This window comes from Nicotiana tabacum, chromosome 21 (genome assembly GCF_000715075.1).
Source record: "Nicotiana tabacum cultivar K326 chromosome 21, ASM71507v2, whole genome shotgun sequence".
Taxonomy (NCBI): Eukaryota; Viridiplantae; Streptophyta; class Magnoliopsida; order Solanales; family Solanaceae; genus Nicotiana; species Nicotiana tabacum.
The window spans coordinates 29,705,216-29,723,756 of record NC_134100.1 but is presented as its reverse complement, the minus strand read 5'-3'; positions in this window follow the sequence as shown (position 1 = coordinate 29,723,756).

Genomic DNA, 18,541 nt, shown 5'->3' with positions numbered 1-18,541 from the left:
ATATTTTTTGGTTATTTTTGCAAAGGGGAAGTTGGACCCGATGAGGGTTGCCTACGTATCTCACACCCTGTGAGAATCAAACCATGCGTAGTTCGGGCAAATTAACCGAACTATTTTAAAACACGACTCTTTTCCACTTTTATTTTTTAGCATAAGCGAATAACAACTATTTTAGAAACAAAACTCTTTTTCTTTTTTTTTTCAACAAATAAAACGGCCTATTTTTCCAAGCTAAAAATAACAGGTTCTTTTTTTTCCTTTTTCAACAAAATAATGAAACAACTTATGTTTTTCAAACTAAAACAAAGACTCTTTTTCTATAAACATTTCCTTTTTTTTTCTCAAAATTTCGGCAGAGTTTCGCCAGTAATTGGTCATTGATTTTTATTTCTAAAATAATCAATTAACTCCCTAACTGATATATTTTTTCTCTCTTTTCTCTCTTTTTTCTTCAATTTTTCAACATTCCCGAGATTCAGAAACCGTCAACATGCAAGTTTGAAACAAATATATGTATAGAGCAAGTAGGATGCATCAGAATGGTCTTTCATTTCAGGTTGCTAGTCCTAGACGGACCCAACCCCTGTGTTGAGTCCCCTAAGTCAAATGCAACGTAATGCAAATAAGCGTTCCTACTAGGGATCCGGAATGAAGTCACGTTATTCTATATTCAAAACCTGGGTCAGTGTACTAGACTGTGTACCCGAGCGGACAACTCAAGTCGAGGAGGGGGCAACTTACCGGGAACCAAAAGGCCATTCGGCTTCATAAGTTGTCCGACCTCTTTCTTATTTCAAGGTATGACACTAACAGAATAGGGAGTCTCAACCAGTAAGCACATCCCCGAAGGTGAAGAGAGAAGGGTGTCGGCACAATTTATATATAGTTTAGACAATATCAAAGCGGTAACATTTAGCACATTCAACATAAAACATGTAGGAAAATCAGATATAAGTAAATACAACAATTTATCTAAGCTCGAATTCTGAACCCTGAAACAGAGATTCTGGGTTCGCGTCCCCAGCAGAGTCGCCAGAGTTGTCACACCTCCTTTTTCACGCCCACACTCCCGGAAAGGGGCGTAAAGGAGTTTTTCCAATTGAAGGACAATCGGAACGGGATTTAATTATTAATTATTCAGAGTCGCCACTTGGGAGATTAATGGTGTCCCAAGTCACCGGTTGAATCCCGAACCGAGGAAATTTATGACTCTGTTAACAGTCCGTGAACCAGAAATTCGAGTTAGGAATTCTGTTAACCCGGGAGAAGGTGTTAGGCATTCCCGAGCACCGTGGTTCTAGCACGGTCGCTTAACTGTTGTATTTGATTTTATCTGATTTTAATACATTCTAGCTTATATGCCTTTTATTCGTAAACCGCTTTTATTATCATTTATTTTAAAGAATTGCGACGTCATGAAAACGCATTTCGAACCACGTCGCAATCAGTGCACCCGTAGTTATCAACACATTTCGACTTCGTCGAGATTCAGATTTGAGTCGCATCAATGCGCACCCTAATTTTAAGAAGGTTATTTAAATAAATCGTGCCCAAGGATACTAACGTAGTATTGTTTTGGGGAAAAGCCATGAAGTTCGCTAAACGGCCATCCCAAATTCTAATTATTTCGATAATTATTTACTAAAAGCCCACATTTATTTATTTTTTTGCGGTGAGGCTCGTCTCAATTTGTGAACCTCTTTTCTATCATTATTTATTTTTAAGAATTACGATGTCGCGAAAACGTGTTTCGAACCCCGTCGCAATCAATGCGCCCGTGATTGTCAACACATTTCGGCTTCATCGAGATTTGGATTTGGGTCGCATCAATGCGCACCCGAATTTAGGAAGGTATTTCTTAAGTAGGTCGTGCTTAAAGATTCTAACGTATTGTTATTTTGGGGAAGGCGGTGAAATTCACTAAACAACCTTTCCCAATCTACACATTGAAATAATTGTGCTATTAACTACTTGAAGATCCTAATTGATTAGGCCTACAATTGGTTGACTTTAAAGTTGAATCTCCGGGCAGAAATGCCGAGTAAAGGGGCCCCGAGCCTACAAATCCAACTCCTGCCATTGCACATGCTGTGGGCACAGGCCCTTAGAGCATTTTGGCGTCGGGCCCAAAGCAGGCCCAAAATTTGGCTTGCACTCGTACAGCCCAGGGATCGAATCCCTGGGCTCCTTTTAATTTCTAACGTCTTGGACTACCTACTAAAATGCCAGGCCCAAAACTCACCCAATCTGAGGCTATTTAAATATGTTACTCAGACTAACCCAAATTTAAAATCAACCATGCGTATAGACTCCAAATTAACTGTAACTTTTGCAGATTTGATTTCAGCATACCGTAAAACTTAAGCAAATAGAAAATGACAATTGTATAAATATGAAATGCTCAATTTAAACGAACCCCACCCTGGACTATACACATGAATATGAATACCCAAATGTCCACTCACTAATTGAAATAATCAAAATCATGCTGGACAATTCATCAGTCTCAATTATACAACTCAATTATTGGCTCGAATTAACACCAACTAAATCGATTAGTAATAGCCAGATAATTTAAACATATTAAACTATGAAAAGTAATCAACAGACATTGTTTTCTGAGACAACAGAATTCAGTAGCATTCTCATTGTTCTCCACTTCAAACTTGGATTCACATAGATGAGTGTCAAAGAAATGTACCTGGGAATTGTAGTGAAAATAGAGAAAAAGGAAAGGAATTAGCTATTTTCAGCAGCAACAAACAACAAACCCAGCAATGTTACACCACAGCAACACAGGCAGATTGTTTTGAAACCAGAAATATAAGCAAATTCCCACAGATCAGCTTAACAGACTTCTAACATTTCTCTGACCCTCACAACTGAAACCCAGAACTAGTAAGGAAACTGTGAAGCTGTTTCAGATCTCCATATTTGATGTTTTTATTTCTGAATAACGTCAGAATTGAAATGCTAGCTGAATTTTAAAAAAACAGGAATGAAAGCTCAAATTTAAACTTAGGGCTCAAGGCAGAAGATTGAGAGCCGACCCCCTTTCCCAAGGAATCTTATGCCCTTTTATAAGCAACCCCAAAGAGAATAAACTAAGTTCTGATTTTCTAATTAGTCCCTCTTTATTTTCACTTTGGTCCCTCTATTTTTATCTTGCTAAACAAGTAACTGCAGTACACTTATTAAAATTTACACTTGAAACCCATTCTAGAAGGCCCTAAAGCATTCCTCTACCCATACAATACCTATATTACCCTTCCCACATACACTATATTGTAATTGATGATCAATCTTATACATTACTACATACGAATAATTTATCATTTGATAAACCAATATAATATTATTCTATTTTAGGTTGAGACGATTTATTTTTTATATTAATCGATATAGGTCAAAGTGTTTTGTTTTTAATATTCATCAATGCATCTAAATAAGTTATAAGGTGATGAATCTATTTGTAATTAATTAGGATCTTCACAAGTGAACTATTACTAAAAGAACCCGACCCTGTGTTTCTAGCACTTCGTGTTCTTATATATATACGGCTATACCTATACACACACACAGACACACACTTCATTGTAATACTTTAACTATACATATATAGCTTGTTATAGTATATGTTAGTGTGTGTGTGTGTATATAACACACACACACACACTCCGTAGTACTGCTTTAACCACATATATAGCATCTGTATAGTATATGTTAGTGTATTCATTATATGTATTACAAAAGTGTTAACTGATTACATTAATATTATTTTGATAGTAAATATTAATGCGATTCAAATTTAAAGTTTGACCATGTTTGACCTATTAATTTAACTCGTTTACTTAATACTAATAACTTCTTTCGTTTCTTTAATTTGTGCGCGCGCACGCGCACACACACACATGTGTGTGTGTGTGTGTATGTATGTATGTATGTATGTATGTATGTATGTATGTATGTATGTATGTATATGTCAAAGTTGTTTAGTTCTAATTCTTCTATTTTTCATTCATTCATCATTAATAATGCATGACATAGATTAATCGATATAGGTCAAGACGTTTTGTTTTTACTATTAATAGATATAGGTCAAACGTTTTGTTTTTAATAGTCAACGATGCATCCCAATAAGTTATTAGTCGATGAAACAATTTACAAATAGATATATTTGATGATAAATTATATATACTAATTGGGATCTTCACAAGTCTATCCCTAAAAGATCCTATTTGTAATTTAACATCAAATTAGTATATATAATTTATTTGAGAATATCCTAATTAGTATATACAATTTATCATCAAATATATCTATTTGTAAATTGATTCATCGACTTATAGCTTACTTAGATGCATCGATGAATATTAAAAATAAAACGCCTCGACCTATATCAATGAATATTAAAAACAAAATATCTCGACCTATATCGATTAACGCTTCGTTGTACTACTTTAACTACATATATAGCATGTTATAGTATATGTTAGTGTATTCATTATTTGTATTACAAAAATATTAACGGATTACATTTATATCATTTAGATAGTGAATATAAAAGTGATTCATAATTTTGACCAATGTTGTCCTAATAACCGACCACCTTTGGTCGGTTATTTTTCAAAAATTAAAATATACCGACCAACGTTGGTCGGTAAATGATTCCCCTTTATTAACCGAACAACTTTGGTCGGTAATTTTAAATAAATTTTTTTAAATTTTATAAAACATTTTAAATAATAATATAACTATTACAATTTTAAAAATTGGGTCCACAATACCGACCAAAGTTGGTCGGTAATTTGAAAGTTTCTTTGACTAAGCAAGTCTGACCAACTCAGTCAACTTGTTGACCAAATTACCAACCAACTTTGGTCGGTATTTTATTTAAAATAAATGTAAAATATTTTTCTCCCAGTTTTCGTCCACCTTTGGTCGCTTTTTTTGAACGACCAACGTTGGTCAGAAAATTTGTTACGACACAAGTTCGCCCTCCGTGAACTGTCATGACGGCACCTAGTCTCTACGACTAGGTAACCTAACAATTTAGGAAAAAGAACCAAAATGCGAAAAACTAATAAAAATTGAAGATAAACAATATAAAAGTGTTTAAGATGACGCTCGGCATATACCAATACAAGATCTCAAAAATTGAACAATTCCCAAAATCCGGAATCTCATGAAATCACAAGCTATGAATACTACATTCTGCTCTAACTCCAGAATGTCTAAATCAAGATAAATATAGAAGGGCTAAACTATTAGGGAGAATGGAAAGGGACTCCTCGGTCTTCAGACGCGGCAGATATACCTTGAAGTCTCTGAAGAATCGCCTCGCCTCAACTGTAGTGGGACTGAGTCAAAGTACCTGGATCTGCACATGAAAAACATGCGCAGAAAGGGCATGAGTACACCCCAGCGGTACTCAGTAAGTGCCAAGCCTAATCTCGGTCGAGTAGTGATAAGGAAGGTTAGGGCCCTATTGATTATAGCTGGAAAACGAAGTAAAATAGTATAGAATACGACAATATAATTAAATGCAAACAATAAGAAGTAACATAGGATAATAAGAATAACAATAACTATAATAGAGACAAAATAACCACAAAAGGAACACCGCTCAACACAGAGATAACAATCGAGGATCGCTCAGTATCCCGAGCATCTCTTAGTATCCTCAATATGTGTGCTGCGGATCTCTTAGTATCCTCAATATATATATGATGTGGATCTCTCGGTATCCCAAGGATATCTTAGTATCCTCAATATACGTGTTGGGGATTGTCGCGCCCCCTTTTCCCCTTTCCATCGAGAGGAGTCCGAGTTTTGACGTTCATGGGGTGTAATGACTCATTTCCTTTTTTTTTGTATTTGAAGAGTCGCCACCTAACGATTTTAAGGTGCGTTAGGGCACCTATAAGGTCCAACTATAACTATGTTTGCTAACCAGAGATAGGGTAAGGGCTTGAAATTATCCTAAGGGGAAGGTGTTAGGCACCCCTCAAGATCCACTAATGTGGTTCCCGGCCAGATAGTTTTTGTGAATTTGTGCAATTTAACAAATAAACAAATAAGGCTCAAGTAATAGGGGATTTTAAGTTTAAATACACAAATGTTTGAAAATACAATTAATAAAAGCAAGGTTTTGAAAAGAGTTATAGTCTAAGCATACTTATGGGTCACATCAATGCAATACCCGGAATGACACACTTTAGAATAGGGGATACACGTGGTATTAGCGCACCGGTCATCATATCCATATCTACACATTACCGCCCTGTTAAGGTAATTAAAGCGAGGGTTGGTCTCGACCTCTATTGCATGATGTTACTCGTCCCATTCCTATCAGTCCCGTAGGAATTTAGGACTCCTATTACTATAAGAAGGAAGTTCTAGGGTGACCCTTAGGTTTAAAGGTAAAATGCTAAGGCAACATACAAAACATATGAAACTGTAATTAGGGAAAACATATAAGCAAATAGAAGGCTCAGTTATACCTCCGCAAACAGTGCATATAGACAGCACGACTCGTACACAGTTAAGGTCTGAATTTAAAAATCCTAAAGAAGGGTGTTTAAGTCAGAACCATATTCATTATATAACTCAGAAAAGAAGTCTGAATCAGGTCTGCCTGCTGGTTGTAGCAGTCGATAATTAAACAAAAGCAGCTCCAATTTTATTTAGGTAATTACCTAGGGTTTTCCTAGGTGTAAGCAGTATTCAGTAGTTATTCAGGATTGCTAAGATAGTTTGGAGATTATTATATTACCTACAACATGTTGTTCTATGTGTTCAACACACAGAATTATGGCTAGATACTTGTAAAAATGGAGTAAAATCATTTTATTCCTTTTATGCATTCATAGTTAGCCTAAGCATGCTTAAGCGAATGAAATCCTAAAGACATGGTATCTAATATACAGAGATGCAGAATAAGGCAGAATCCTAGGCAGGATTTCTATATGCACAAATATTACAGTGTTTGAACATGATTTCTAGAATATGCAGAGATGATATGTTTATTAGTTTAGCCTAAAACAGGATCTCTAAGTGTGCATGGCAGTAAGAACATGATCACAGAAACACCGATTATTAGCACATTTAAAGAAGGATTTTCTAAGTGATGTGACAGTGAAATGGACATGCTGAAAACAATAAGTATAAGTCCTAGGAACATGATCTCTAATGTATGAAATGAGTCCTAAGCATGGTTTCTATTGCGAAAATAGGAATATAAACCTAATAACATGTTTTCTACCATTTTGATAGCTAAAGCATGCATATTTCCCATCCCTTTTCACTAGCCAACCCCATACTTATTTACAAATTATTACAGACCAAATGATTGAATTACAAAAGGAGTGCAAAAATAAGAAGTTACAACCATAGAAAGCCTGATCCTGACTTCCTCTCTGAGTTATGCAATAAACCATTCCATGCCAATATTATTCCAAAGCCTTGCTCATATCTAGGTGTGTCAGAGTTCCCTAAGGACCTCAAAAGATCCCGGGCAGTGCTCACACCCAGATTGCATGGCCAAGAGAGTGAGTGCAGTATCGAAGGGTCAGCTCTTATGTGTCCAAGTTCAGAAGGAGCTCAAGGGTCCCAAGGCAAGGCTCACACAAGAGGGGCAGAACCTAGTATTCTAAGAGTATATGCGAGAGTGCTTGACATAGTTTTCAAAAAAGAGTTTGTGTAAAAACTGAATTGTCAAATCCATTTTTTGAAAAGCAATCAGTAACAAAGGTGATTAAAAACAATTGTAGTAGTAAACAAAACTTAAACTCCCAAGATGGGATCACACACAAAATCTGTAGTCATACAAGGGGTCAAGTGATTTAGGACACACAAACATTTGATTGTAAACACATAACCCCAGCAGGGGTCTGGTTTGGACATGCACAACAATAGATGATACTGGCATAATAACAAACTAGCCAAAAGAACACAAACACATGGAGGGGATAGGGGCTTGGGATGGCAAGTACCCAATAAGTGACTGACAGAGTATGCCTTGAAACACACATAGGGGAGTGCATTAATCTAAAGGGAAAGGGGACATATTACAGCATGCTGGTAATGTATCTTAATAAGATCACAAGAAGAAGTAGACCAAAAATGAAAAAAGTTGAAACAAATAAAGAAGCATGTTGTTGTTGAAACTTTAACATTAAACTAGGACATACCAGTTGAGAAAAGAAAGTGCAGAAAAGAAAAGTAATCAAGGTTCTAAAGTCCAGCCTTGGCTTCCAGCCGGCTAGACAAGGCAGTAGCACAAGTAGTAGAGAAAGAAAGAGAGTTTGAATGTGTAAGTGTGTTTTTGAACTTAGTTGTTTGTGTCTTGTTAATGAAAGCATCAAGTATTTATAGTTTTGAAAATGAGTAAAAATAAGGTAGAAAGTAAAGTTCTAACACAAATATGGAATTAATCACAATTAGAATCAATTAATACAAGTACTTTTCTTTAATCAAGAAATTACTGTTCAAACAGATATTGACAGGAATAATTAAGGAAAGAAAACCAATTTGAGAAAGATTGATTTCTGACCATATAGGGTATAGAGCAAATAATTGTGTCTAACTACAAAATATACTGAATTGGGGAAGGATTCAGCGGGGTTAAAACATCACAGCAAAGGAAAGGAATCAATCGATTTAAACAAAAATGAGTGAAACCAGGGGTTTATAAGAAAATATTTGCAATAAGTCGTAACTTGAGGAAATCAAGACCAATCAAGAAAGAATCATGATTCTGCACTTTGCCATATAAATAAAGAAGAATGAACAAGAGTATCAGATACGCAAGGCCTACCATATGGCCAAAAGAAGCAACACAAACATACAGTAGTAGCAGGAGTAAAAGAAAAGCATGCTAAATTAGGTAGAAGAAAAGCATAAACAAATCGTTTGAACATAGTAGAATCATAAAGCAACACTAAAAATCAGAGAAGAGATCTTTTAAAAGAGGTTAAGAAAAAACCTAATCGTTGAAAAAATGAAAAATCACTTTGAAAAATCGAAAAACCCTTAAGGGAAATGCTTAAAAGGCTAATAACATACACATATCTAAGACAAATCTGAAAGAAAATCGAAAGCCTTTAAAGTTAGGGATTCGGAGAACCCAGAAAAATGAGAAATACTTCGAAAAGTTACCGGTCTAGCCGGAAAGCCATGAATCTTACTTGAACGGCCATGGATGGCCGGAGAAAAGCCATGGATAGAGGTTTGAGCAAGACTGGACTAGATCTCTTTGAGATCTGTCCACGAAATCACGAATGTAAGCACGTGATTTTTGACCTTCCCCGGGAATTTTTACGTTCTTAAGCTTAAATATCTAATTTAGGACTAGTATAGCTATTTTAACTATTTTTACTTTATTTCGTTGCAAAAAAAAGAAAATCACAAAAAATATATATATAATTTTAGTTTATGTATCTCTCATAAACTTGAAAAATACAAAAAATTTTGTACTTTATTTTGGTACTTTATATAAATTCGAAAATTACAAAAAATATATAGTTCTATTAATGTTTGCAGTCATTATAATTTTGAAAAGTACAAAAAATATTACTTCATATTTTTGTCTTTATTAAAAAACAAAAATTACAAAAAAATAGTTTTATTAATATTCTATAGTCATTTTAATTTTGGAAAAATACAAAAATATTACTTTATATTTTTATCTTTATATAAAAAAACGAAAATTACAAAAAATAGTTTTATTAATATTTTGTAGTTATTTTAAATCTTGAAAAAATATTAAGAAAATAATATAGTTTTGTTTTAAATAATTAGTCTTATTTTAGTAGCTATTTTGCTTACATAGGACTATTTAAGCAACGTGTTCCTATTTCTCGGGTCCGGGCAAAAGAATAATATTCGGGTTCAAACTACCCGGTTTTAGGCCTAATTTCGGACCTAACCCATAATAAACCGTGTCCAGGACACATGGGGAACCCCACCACGCGTGGGGGACATAAACCTTGAACCCCACCACGCGTGGGGCTCATTTTTCTGGGCAAAACCCAGTACAAAACACGGACAAGGGCCAGAAAGGAAAAGAAAGGAAACGAAAAAAGGATTTTTGAAAAATTGAAAAGCAAAAACTACTGTTCCTCTTTCTTCTTCAAACGAAGAAAGAAAGGAAACCTACTAAAAAAAAAAAAAAAGAGAAAACCAACGACGCCGGCACCCCCCACGCACCCGCCACCACCATTGTTGCCGTTGCGAGCTCCCTCCGTCGACCAAGCACCACCACCAAACGACCACTCCGTCCCGTCACCTCCACCCATAACCACTATAACCAGTCCGTCACCTTCTCCATCACCCCCCTCCCCCAGCGAAACCACCTCCTCCCTCACGTCCGCAACCAGTCCCTCACCTTCCCCGGCTTCTTCTACCCTACCCCGGAAAAACCAGAAAAACGGACGACCAAAAACCCTACCTCCCCGCGTCCAAACCCAACACCAAATGAACGCCATAACCACCACCACCCCACGTCTAAAGTCACCATCAACGACGCCCAGCTCCATCACACCCGTCGCAACCCAAAACCAGTCGCGACGCCACTCCCTCACGTCCGAACGACCATCGCTTCCATCCTCCATTAAATCCGGCGAGTACTGCTGCTTCGCCTTCGTCGTCAAACCTTCAGCTCCCAAACACCACCTTCAACCAACCCACCTGCTCGTCGAACCCCCTCCTCCTCACGTCCAGCAAAAACACCAACTCCCTCACCTTCCCCATCGCCCCGACGACCCACGGCTGCTGCCCCGCTCGCAGTCCCCAGTCCAGCATCCAAACGACCCCTTTTGCTTCATATTCGCGTATCAGTCTGTTGCGTCGAAAAACGGAAATACAGCAGCAACCAACATTTCGTGTGTTGGCAGTCTTGGCCGAGGTTTCAGTCTCCATTGAGGTCGTCGTTGTTCGTCGAGGTCCGGAACGTCGAGGTCGTTCCGAGTTTTCGTTGTCGTCCCTCGTTCAGTGAAGTTCAGCTTGAGTCCCGTCGGGGTCTTGTTTCGTTCTAGGATTGTCGAGGTTCGAAGGTTGGTGTTCTTCGTCCCTTGTTTCATTTTGTTCGTTTCGCATGTTATGATTCAAGGCAAATGAGAGTATTTGATATTGATGAATGTCGACAATGAAATCTTGTTGTTTTGTTAAAAAATGTTTATTTTTATGGATAGTTACTGCGTGTTTAAAGTGAATGTGAGAATGTATGAACGGTTTGCGAGCCATCTTGGTTGAATCGTTTTTCTATTTTACCATGGATATTATTATTTATTAGAATCGTTGTTTTCATTCAATCTCAGATGATGTCATGGGTAGAAAATCTTAATTATTTTTAGGCTTGCCTTTAATAAAAATGAGACGAGCCTCGAAAAACGCACAAGCTGCGGGGCCCTCTAAATGTACATATTAAATATTTAGATTCCGGGACGGGCTATTTAGCAAATTTCACGGCCCTCCCCAAAAATAATAATGCGCTAGTTGCTTTAGGCGCGCCCTTAATAATGTTATCTCCCTAAACTCGGGTGCACATTTATGTGACCCAAATCCAAATCTCAACGGAGTCGAAATATGTCTCTAGTCACGGGCACATTGATTGTGACGTGGCCCGAGACGCATTTCCATGACGTTGCAAATTCCTTTTAAAAAATAAGCATGAGATGAGCCTCGCCGAATAACAACACAAATCGTGGGGCCCTCAGTAAATACTTGTTTAAAATTACTTAGAATTCAGGAGGGCCGTTTAGCGAATTTCACGGCCTTCCCAAAATAATAACACGATAGTCTCTTTAGGCGCGTGTTTAATAATCTATTTTCTTAAACTTGGGTGTGCATTTCATGTGACCCAAATCCAAATCTCAAAACATCAAATAAAAATGCGTTCCGGATTGTGGGTGCATTTCATGTGACGCAGTCCAAAGACGTATTTTTTTAAGCGATGTTTACATTTCTTAATAATAATAATTAATAAAGCGGTTAAAGGTTAAAATTTGCACATGGTTCATAATTGTATTAAAAATCAGATAAATAAGCCAAATATAACAGTTGAGCGACCGTGCTAGAACCACGGAACTCGGGAATGCCTAACACCTTCTCCCGGGTTAACAGAATTCCTTATCTAGATTTCTGGTACGCAGACTGTAATATAGAGTCATTATTTTCCTCGATTCGGGATTAAAATTGGTGACTTGGGACACCCTAAATCTCCCAAGTGGCGACTCTGAAATAATTAAACCAATCCCGTTTCGGTTGTCCTTTAATTGGAAAAAAAAACTCCCCCTGCGCCCCCTCGGGCGCGGAAAAAGGAGGTGTGACAGCTCTGGCGACTCTGCTGGGGACCAGCACCCAGAACCACTGGTTCAGGGTTAGAAATTCGAGCTTAGATAAATTGTTATATTTGGCTTTATCTGATTTTTTACATGTTTTAAGCCTAATGTGCTAAATGTTGCTTTTACCGCTTTGATATTATGTGAACTGTATATAAATTGTGCCGAAACCCATCTTCTCTCTGAGTCTTCTAAATCATGAAGAAGGGCGTACTTCGTATGACTTCTTTTCTGTATAGTGTCAAATCCCAATTTAGAACGAGGTTCGGATAAGTTGCTAAGCCGGTGAAGCTTCTGTATTCCCGGTACGCTGCCCCCCCTCGGCTCGAGCTGTCCGCTCGGGTAAGCCAGGTCTAGAACAAACACCCAGGTTCTGAACCTAGTATAACAAAGCCACATGCCGGATCCCTAGTAGGAACGTTTATTTGCATCATGTGCATTTGACTTAGGGGACTCAACACAGGGGTTGGGTCCGTCTAGGACAAGCAACCTGAAAATAATAGACCATCTTATGACATCCTATGTGCTACATGTTGTATTCAGTCAAGGGCAAATGGGTCATTTGGTCATTTCCAGCATGATGTTATTTTAATCAAAGCATGAGGAACATTTGCGGAATCCAAGAAGCCTTGGAATTCCCTATGTCCCCCACGCTTGCTTTTTGGGAAAACACATGGGGAACATTTGTGGAATCCAAGAAGCCTTGGAATTCCCATATGTCCCCCACGCTTCATATGTTGGAAAAAGCGCATGGGGAACATTTGTGAAATCCAAGATGTCTTGGAAATCCTTATGTTTCTCATGCCACATTTTGAAAACAACAATAAATATAAAAAAATAAATAAAAATACATATAAAAACAAGGCATGAAAATTCAAAAGATTTTGTATGTTGTCATCATTTTCCACAAATTAGAAAATCGTGAAAAGATGAGGAAATGACAGTGTAGAGATATAACTACTTATTTTTAGAAAGAGAAAAAAAACGCAAATGTCCAAGTAGTGTCGAAACTCTGCCGAAATTTTGAGAAATAAAAATAAAAAATATGTCTTATTAGTTTGTTTTATTAAAGCAAAGGAAAAGTAGAAAAAATAATCATTGTTTTGCCATAAAGGTTTGTCTTGCCATAAAAATGAAAAAAAGAGTCTTGTTTTTAAAATATGTGTTATTTATTTGTTTATGAAAATGACAAAATTAAAATAATCCAAAAAATATTTTCTCCATTATTGACTTCTTTAGGAAGTCTTTCTAATTGTTTTCAAAAAATAATATAATATATATAAAAAAAAACAAATCCAAAAATAGTTTGATTCTTTTTTCAAAATTGAAAAGAAAATTCAAAATTCAAAAAAAAAAACATTTTGAGAAGCATTTCTTTTATTAAAAGCAAAATTCCGAAAAATATTTTCTTCTTCTTCTTTAGAATAATAAAAAAAAAAGCAAATGAAAATTCAAAAAATATATCTTAGAAGTGTTTCTTTTAAAAAAAGAAAATCAATCAAAAAATAATATATTTTTTTGCTTCTTTTAAAGTAGTTCTTTTAAACGAAAATTCAAAAAAAGGTTAGTTCATCTTCTTATTATTATTTGCCTACTTATTCTTATTTGACCGAACTACGCGGGTTTGATTCTCACCGGATGTGAGATACGTAGGCAACCCTCATCGGGTCCAACCCCACCTTCTCAAAAAAGAAGGAATGTTTTATGTTTTTCGTTAATTTGTTTGTTTGTTATGAATGAAAAATAATAGTCTATTTGATTGTTGTGGGAAAAATAACAAAAACAAAAAATATAGAAAATGGAAAAGGGTCCTCTCAAAAATAGTTTATTCGCCCGAACTACGCGGGTTTGATTCTCACCGGATGTGAGATACGTAGGCAACCCTCATCGGGTCCAACTCCCCTTTCCATTTTACCAATAATGATATACCATAAAACATATATGTACACACATGTATATAAATACATATACTGTTTGTTTTGTTTTCCAAGATTTTTGTTTAGAGTCAAAATAAAGGTTTCTGTTTTGGCCTAAAAGGTCACCTTAATAAATGTGCAGGATGAGCACAGAGAAAAATGAACCATTCTCGGCCCTCAGCGAGGTCCCCCTACAACTCCACATGTGGTGGAATGATTTGGAAGCCAATAGCAAAGAGGTAGTAGGAAGAATATTGGGAGGTTTTGTAAATTTGTTGGGCGTTAGGCCAAGGACAGATATTCTTGAAGCTCTAATACCATTTTGGGACCCAACCCGCAATGTATTCCGTTTTGTTGACTTTGAACATTCACCAACACTTGAGGAAGTCGCCGGATATGCGGGATTGAATGAGAGGTTAAGAGGGCAATATTTGCTTTCGCCAAGGCCAGTGTCTCCGCATGCGTTTCTGGATCTACTAAGCATTAGTCGGAAGGTACAACATGACGATTTATCGAGAGGATATTGTGATCTCCATTTCTTGTATCAGCGGTACGGAACCCCGCAGGGTTTTGAGGAACCGAACCTTGGGTTAACTCACGGAGGGAACAGAAACAAATGGGAAGCAAGACGTACTTTGGCTTTTATCACAGCATTCTTGGGAGTCATGGTCTGTCCAAGGAAGGATAAAAAGATAGAGATAGGTCTGGTAGGGATGGCCGACGTGGCAATCAAAAGAACCAATAGTACTGTGGTTCCTTTGATTTTGTCCGAAATCTACCGGGCTCTGACTATATGCCGAGAAGGAGGCAAGTTCTTCCAAGGTTGCAACCTGTTACTTCAGCTATGGATGCAGGAACATCTCCATCACCGAGTAGGATACATGAACCACGGGCTGACCGAGAGGAATTGTATTAGCGGATTCAAGAAGCGCATGACAGGCGCCAGATTTCCTGAAGGCGTCGAAGCATGGTTTACACGGTTAAGGTCGACAACAGCTGACCAAATTGAATGGGCATTCGGTTGGTTGGCTGATACTGAGGTGATCTACATGTCGGCTGAAGAATGTCATGTTCTCTTAATAGGCCTTCGCAGCATCCAGCCATATGCCCCTCATCGGGTATTACGACAATTGGGCAGGTTTCAAGTAGTCCCTACTGACGAAGACATGAGCAAGCATGCCTTAGAATTAAGCCCGGGAGTCATATTCCCCGAGGGGAAGATTAGAAAACTGTGGCATGAATGTAGATTCTTGGAGCCCAAGACCATGGTGCGAGAACTAGCCAAAGGTGAGGTAGACCCAAAGTACGATGCTTGGTTCGAAGGAAGGTTTCAGATTCGGCAAAGACCTGCTAAAAGGGCACACGTCCAACACTTCACAGATGATTCGCAAGAGCAATGGGGATGGTTAAAAAGGGAGGAAGGTTACCGGGTTGAAATCGGGAAGCTAAAGCAACAAGTCGAAAGACTTACATTCGAGAACAATGTGCAAGCCGCTTCGGAGCAGGCTGAAAGAAACAAGCTAGCCCAAGAAAACCAAATCTTGAAGGCCCGCCTTCACCAAGACAGTAAGAGTGACGTTGACCGACAGAAGCGTCGCTCTGACGAAAGATTGATAGCAAGTTTGAGAAGTCAGGTCATCCAGAGCCAAGAAGAATTAGAACAATCAGAAGCATGCATAGCAAGGATGAAGGTCAGATGGGCAAGGCACACAATGGCCCGGAAGCAGCGTTTGCAACAGGTCATAAGGGATTATGAGATGAGCATCGGAATATTAAGGGAGACGAACTCCACTCTACATGATCGGATCGTCAAACAGGCACGAGATGCCCAAGCCGACAGAAGGCGATGTTACGATGCAATGACCAGAATGGAAAGACAAATGGAGATATTCCAGGATCAGCTTGCCAACAATGCGCAAACACTGGGGTTGAAGAACCGACAGATAAGGCATTTGTTCGCAGAAAGGGACAACATTCGAGGAAGGATCGACGAGATTGGGCATTACATCTACATGAGATGCCTGGCATGCGAGCAAATGCCTCGGAAGACCCTCCTTGTTTCCATCATGGGTTGCGTCCACCGAATCATGAATGAGTTGAAAGGTCTGCAGAGAGACCTCACACCAAGGGCCGCGGAAAGGCCGAATGATGCCTCGCGGGCCCCTAAGTTGGAAAATTAATCTTTGGTTGAGTCTTGTTTATTTGGTTTTGTTGTTTTTCCATATGTTGTTTTCTTTTCTTTTAGTCAAAACGGCTTAAGAACTGTGGAGTCTGTACTATTGCTATTCCTTGCTTGAAGTAATTTGTAATAGCAAAATTTTGAGAATGAATTTAACGATTTCACAAGAATTTTGTGTTTCTTTACTTTAAGGCAGAACTACGCCTGGTCTAATTCACGCGGGGACGTGATACGTAGGCAATCCCCATAAGATTCGACCGCTTTTAATAAATAAAGAAAAATGTAAATAAAATAAAACGCGGGGTTTCGCAAAATACTTTAAAAACAAACGAATGAACAAATCGGGATGACGCATGTGGTTTGAAGCAAAGCATGTAGAAACGGTTAACTGCTTAGGTGCTTTGCATCCTCTATGTGTTATGATCAAATCTGTTAAGCTCTAACACTAACAAAGTTTGTTGTTGTCTGACATAAGACAGTTAGTTGTTAAAGAATTCTGGCAACACATTCATACCAAACCAGATCCAAGGGACCGGTGGCAACAAGCATGACTACTTCTGAGAATAGTAATGAGGAAGAAAGGCCGATGAGCCAGTTGCTAAAAGAGGCAATGGAAAAGATTGAAAGGATGGGACTAGAGATGCATGCAATGCAGCTAGCCCTGGCCAAAACGCAAAAGAGCCCTGAGACACTGGGACACGTGCCGGAGTACCCTCACTCTGGCCCTTCCACAAGCCACCCAAATCCCCTCTATCATCAAGGAAGAAGCCCTCATGATTCCCAAGCTCCACCACACCATCAACCTCTCCCAACACCTAATATTCCCATTTTTGTGGGACCTGCATCAGCCCCTTTGCAGCGAACGACCAGTGAGCCATTGTTTCAGGCTCACGATACACAATACTATCCCCCTGAGCCTACATTCCACGCACCGGAACCACAGGCTTACAATCCCCATCTGGAAGTACCGGCAGAAGATGAGAAGCCGGTTAAGACCCCTGAACAGGATGAAGTGTTGAGAAAGTTCAAAAGCCTGGAGCAATCCTTCAGGAACTTACACGGGATGGGCAATCAAGTCAGCATGGCATACAAAGATCTGTGCCCTTTCCCAGATGTCCAACTCCCGGCTGGGTTCAAGATGCCCAAGTTTGATTTATATGAAGGGCACGGTGATCCCATGGCCCATTTGCGGGGATTCTGTAGCAAAATGAGAGGGGCAGGAGGCAAGGATGAGCTTTTGATAGCTTATTTCGGCCAAAGTCTGAGCGGATCTGCATTGGAATGGTATACCAGGCAGGATTTCAGCAGGTGGTACACGTGGGATGATCTGGCACAGGCTTTTGCAGGTCATTTCCAGTACAATCTAGAGATAGTCCCTGACCGTCTCACGTTATTGAGAACTGGGAAGAAACCCGGGGAAAGTTTTCGCGAGTTCGGATTCCGCTGGAGAGAACAAGCAGCTAGAGTTGATCCTCCCATGAGAGAGGGAGAAATGGTAGACTACTTTTTGCAGACATTAGATCCAACCTACTTTGGTCACTTGGTGACAACAGTTGGAAAATCTTTCAACGAGGTGGTCAAAATAGGGGTCATGATAGAAGAAGGTTTGAGGTGGACAAGATCTTAAACTATTCGGCACTTAAGGCCACAACCCAGGCTATTCAAAGCGGCACGGGAGGTGCGCTAAGAAGAAAGAAAGAAGAGGTTGCCACGATCGAGGCAGGCAGGGCTGGCAGGCCGCACTACAACCAACCCAGGCCTCACAGGTCAAACTACCCATACAACCCACCACAAATTTTCTATCCACCTCGAGAACCACATTGTTCCGTACACCAAGCCCAGGTATACACTCAGCCTCCGGTTCGCCCACAATGGCGCGCACCGGCTCCCCAGAACATATATGCACCACCACAAAACACTTACCCTCCACCAAAGGCATATAGAAATCCTTCGGGGGCAGGTTTCCGGGGAAATCCAGATGCTAGAAATGACAGGTTGCGGAAACAAAGAACCTTCACCGAACTGGGAGAAACCTACACCGCTGTGTTCCACAAGCTGCGGCAATTAGGTTTGGTTAGTCCGGTCCATACTCGGGAACCAAATCC